We start from the raw sequence: 5,000 nt of genomic DNA, 5'->3' as shown, positions 1-5,000 counted from the left end.
GGACAGCACCTTTCACGTAGAAGACTTCGGCGGCAGCAGGACACGGGGAGACACCGGAGCGAGGACCACACGGCCAAGTCGGCTCTGCGACGATTCGAACCCAAGGCACACGTTGAACGCGGGCGCAGGCACATTGCCCCAGAACCGCAACGGCAGAGGGTGGGCTGCGGAGTGTGGAAGGAGCCGCAGCTCCAGCGCAACACAAGCAACGACACCCAACCGCCACGGATTCCCACGACAAAAATGCAAGCACTCGCACGCGCAACAGAGGGAAGAAAAGCACGGCACGACCGAGCACCGATCCAGGCATCAAGCGTCACACGCGTCAAGCTGCCGTCCTCCACGCGACGGCACTGAACGGCCACGGCAACCCACCGGCAGGCAACCGAGCACGGACCACGCGAGGCAACGTGTCCGGAGACGTCCAGCGGACAGTCACTCCACTCTCTCACTCTCTGTGCCGGAGCACCCAACCGAGCCAACTCTTGCGGATCCTTCCCGTGGACGAGCCACACACACACATCAACAGAGAGTCAACCCCCCTGGCCCGAGCCTAACGGAAGGCACACACGGTCCCGGCAGCGAGGCAGTCACGTTCTCTCTCTCTGGCAACCCGATGACAGCCGTGCCGGCGACCCCGAGGTGGCTGGGCCAGTGCGGGAGCGGGCAGTGCCGACGAGCCCGGAGGCGGACGCCGGCACCCAAGAGGTCAAGCTCTCCGACGCGGATTACTCTGGGTCTGCACTTAGGGGGACAGAGAGGACGGCACCTCTGCGACACCCCAGCCGCGCTCTTCGGCGCACGGATGCGCGCGAAGTGCGATTGATTGTCAAGCGACCCTCAGACAGACGTAGCCCCGGGAGGAACCCGGGGCCGCAAAGTGCGTTCAAAGTGTCGATGATCAATGTGTCCTGCAATTCACATTAATTCTCGCAGCTAGCTGCGTTCTTCATCGACGCACGAGCCGAGTGATCCACCGCTAAAAGTTGTATCGGGTTTCGGATCGGTTGCCCGATCCTGGGACGCGCAAAACGCTCCCCCGCCGACGTGACGGTGGAGCCCCAGCCTGGCGCGTACCACGGCGTGAGCCCGGAGGCGCACGCACTCGAGCGACAATCAAGCGAAAAAAAGGAGGAATCAGGGCGCTCGCAGGCGTTGAGTGCCGGCGTGGGTGAGGGGCCGGGGCCCGCCACGCGCCGTCACGCCCCGCAACAGCCAGAGGCAGAGTTCTCTGGTGTCACCGTCTGGCGGTAGGCTCGAGAGTCGAGGCGAGGCCGCAGCGGACTGAGTCGGGTGCAAGCCGCGGAGGACAGGCCGACGCTACGGGCGCAAGCCGACCCCGCACGCCCCAACCTCGGCGGGCTGGGGAAGGGGGCGCGGCGGAACGCTCGCAAGCGCGGCTGCCCCCGCGGACAGGCACATTCTCTCGAACGCGGTGGACGCTCGCTCAAGTCAGCACGAGACCAGACCGGACCGACAGGCGGACAACGAATCTTTAAACCTCGCACCCACCCTCCGCACACGGGTGCCGGAGGAATGGTGAGCATGAACAGGTACCCCTCACCGGGCTTTGAAGAGAGTGACTAGAATGCGACCAAAGCTTCACCGCGGCGGGAGACAAAAAGGCCCCTGACTGCACCAGAACGTCTCCCTGCGGAGTCACACAGTGGCCGTTCACCGTGGTCCCGTCGACAAGCCGCCAGGACAAGCACCCAAGCCCGCAGCAGCTCTCTTCGTTTCAACTGCGGATGTAATGCTGCAAGGCGGTGGCAAGGTCACGTCGCAGCCCGCAAGCCGTCGCCAAGGCGAGAGGAAGACGGTCCCCACAGCGGGCACACACAGACGGACGTGGAGCACGGGGCGGCGGCCCACAGGTGCGCACACGCGCCGTGCCGAGGATCGGTGCGGACGCCGGTGACATCGCACCCGGCAGAGCGGCTAGGCAGAAGTCGCTGCGGAGGAGGAGCACCGTCGGCGGAACGGTCTGCTGGCGGGCGAGGGACCAAACGAGCAGCTAGAACGGGCGGAGTGGACCGGACTGCAGAAGCGGAGTGAGTGCGTGGCTGACGCCACCGTCTCCCTCCGAGCGTCTGCTCGCGCCGGCCAAACCGCCGAACCGCTGAACGAAAGGACCGCATCGTCCCACGCAGGCAGGCCGGCCGTGTTGCCGTGCGTGCCCCCACCTCTCGGACGGACTGCAAAGACACCCTACGAAGCCAACGGCGAAGCCCTTCCAACGGCGCAGGCGTAGCGTGTGCGGCACCCGCATGGACTTGCCGGCGTGCAACCGAGCGTGTGCGTGCTCGTCGGTGGCGGCGCCCGCGCGCCGGCCCAACCGAGTGGGACCGAGATCGACGTCGCCCGGCTTCGGCGGAACGTGCGTACGGGTGACCAGGCCCGTTCGACGGGTACGGCGAAATTGTCGGTGTGACCTCCCACCCGCGTGGGAGGCGCCAGCGTCAGTACGGGCCACGGCCCCGGGGCCAACCCCCGTGAGGCTCTCCTGCCTGGCCCAACCGGCGCAGCCTTCGAGTTCAAGGAGTGACGGGCCGCCCTCCCCGGAGAGGTGGCGGGCCCCCGGCCGACAAAGATCCTTCACAACGTGTTCACCAACAGAAACCTTGTTACGATTTTTATTCTGTGTTACGGGTTTCGGTTCGGGCCCCCGGAGAGGTTGTCCGATACCTGGCCCCGGGGCCGGCCCCCGTGAGGCTCTCCTGCCTGGCCCAACCGGCGCCAGCCTTCGCGTTCAAGGAGTGACGGGCCGCCCTCCCCGGAGAGGTGGCGGGCCCCCGGCCGACAAAGATCCTTCACAACGTGTTCACCAACAGAAACCTTGTTACGACTTTTATACCGTGTCGGGTTTCGGCTCGGGCCCCCGGAGAGGTTGTCCGATCCTGGGACGCGCTAAACGCTCCCCCGCCGACGTGACGGTGGAGCCCCAGCCTGGCGCGTACCACGGCGTGAGCCCCGGAGGCACACGCACTCGAGCGACAATCAAGCGAAAAACCTTTCTCGGAGGAAACAGGGCGCTCGCAGGCGTTGAGTGCCGGCGTGGGTGACGGGCCGGAGCCCGACACGCGCCGTCACGCCCCGCAACAGCCAGAGGCAGAGTTCTCTGGTGTCACCGTCTGTCGGAAGGCTCGAGAGTCGAGGCGAGGCCGCAGCGGACTGAGTCGGGTGCAAGCCGCGGAGGACAGGCCGACGCTACGGGCGCAAGCCGACCCCGCACGCCCCAACCTCGGCGGGCTGGGGAAGGGGGCGCGGCGGAACGCTCGCAAGCGCGGCTGCCCCCGCGGACAGGCACATTCTCTCGAACGCGGAGGACACTCGCTCAAGTCAGCACGAGACCGGACCGACAGGCGGACCACGAATCTTTAAACCTCGCACCCACCCTCTGCACGCGGGTGCTCGAGGAATGGTGAGCATGAACAGGTACCCCGTACCGGGATTGAAGAGAGAGTGACTAGAATGCGACCAAAGCTTCACCGCGGCGGGAGACAAAAAGGCCCCTGACTGCACCAGAACGTCTCCCTGCGGAGTCACACAGTGGCCGTTCACCGTGGTCCCGTCGACAAGCCGCCAGGACAAGCACCCAAGCCCGCAGCAGCTCTCTTCGTTTCAACTGCGGATGTAATGCTGCAAGGCGGTGGCAAGGTCACGTCGCAGCCCGCAAGCCGTCGCCCAGGCGAGAGGAAGACGGTCCCCACAGCGGGCACACACGGACGGACGTGGAGCACGGGGCGGCGGCCCACAGGTGCGCACCCGCGCCGTGCCGAGGATCGGTGCGGACGCCGGAGACATCGCACCCGGCAGAGGGGCTAGGCAGAAGTCGCTGCGGAGGAGGAGCACCGTCGGCGGAACGGTCTGCTGGAGGGCGAGGGACCAAACGAGCAGCTAGAACGGGCGGAGTGGACCGGACTGCAGAAGCAGAGTGAGTGCGTGGCTGACGCCACCGTCTCCCCCCAAGCATCTGCTCGCGCCGGCCAAACCGTGGAACCGCTGAACGAAAGGACCGCATCGTCCCAAGCAGGCAGGCCGGCCGTGTTGCCGTGCGTGCCCCCACCTCTCGGACGGACTGCAAAGACACCCCCACAGGGCTGTGTGCGACGCCAACGGCGAAGCCCTTCCAACGACGCAGGCGTTGCGTGTGCGGCACCAATGCCGAGGATCGGTGCGGACGCCGGAGACATCGCACCCGGCAGAGGGGCTAGGCAGAAGTCGCTGCGGAGGAGGAGCACCGTCGGCGGAACGGTCTGCTGGCGGGCGAGGGACCAAACGAGCAGCTAGAACGGGCGGAGTGGACCGGACTGCAGAAGCAGAGTGAGTGCGTGGCTGACGCCACCGTCTCCCCCCAAGCATCTGCTCGCGCCGGCCAAACCGTGGAACCGCTGAACGAAAGGACCGCATCGTCCCAAGCAGGCAGGCCGGCCGTGTTGCCGTGCGTGCCCCCACCTCTCGGACGGACTGCAAAGACACCCCCACAGGGCTGTGTGCGACGCCAACGGCGAAGCCCTTCCAACGACGCAGGCGTTGCGTGTGCGGCACCAATGCCGAGGATCGGTGCGGACGCCGGAGACATCGCACCCGGCAGAGGGGCTAGGCAGAAGTCGCTGCGGAGGAGGAGCACCGTCGGCGGAACGGTCTGCTGGCGGGCGAGGGACCAAACGAGCAGCTAGAACGGGCGGAGTGGACCGGACTGCAGAAGCAGAGTGAGTGCGTGGCTGACGCCACCGTCTCCCCCCAAGCATCTGCTCGCGCCGGCCAAACCGTGGAACCGCTGAACGAAAGGACCGCATCGTCCCAAGCAGGCAGGCCGGCCGTGTTGCCGTGCGTGCCCCCACCTCTCGGACGGACTGCAAAGACACCCCCACAGGGCTGTGTGCGACGCCAACGGCGAAGCCCTTCCAACGACGCAGGCGTTGCGTGTGCGGCACCAATGCCGAGGATCGGTGCGGACGCCGGAGACATCGCACCCGGCAGAGGGGCTAGGCAGAAGT

At 66.8% G+C, this 5,000-nt stretch overlaps 1 non-coding gene across 1 annotated transcript; it reads right to left on the bottom strand.

The window, feature by feature from the left end:
* Positions 1-834: 834 nt before the first annotated feature.
* Positions 835-988, bottom strand: LOC144490285 (5.8S ribosomal RNA). The gene has a single exon (XR_013497206.1). It is a non-coding gene; the product is annotated as a 5.8S ribosomal RNA (ribosomal RNA).
* Positions 989-5,000: the final 4,012 nt, after the last annotated feature.

This window comes from Mustelus asterias, unplaced genomic scaffold, assembly GCF_964213995.1.
Source record: "Mustelus asterias unplaced genomic scaffold, sMusAst1.hap1.1 HAP1_SCAFFOLD_3111, whole genome shotgun sequence".
In the NCBI taxonomy this organism is placed as follows: Eukaryota; Metazoa; Chordata; class Chondrichthyes; order Carcharhiniformes; family Triakidae; genus Mustelus; species Mustelus asterias.
The sequence above is the reverse complement of the archived record's forward strand: the minus strand, read 5'-3'. Positions and strand labels throughout refer to the sequence as shown.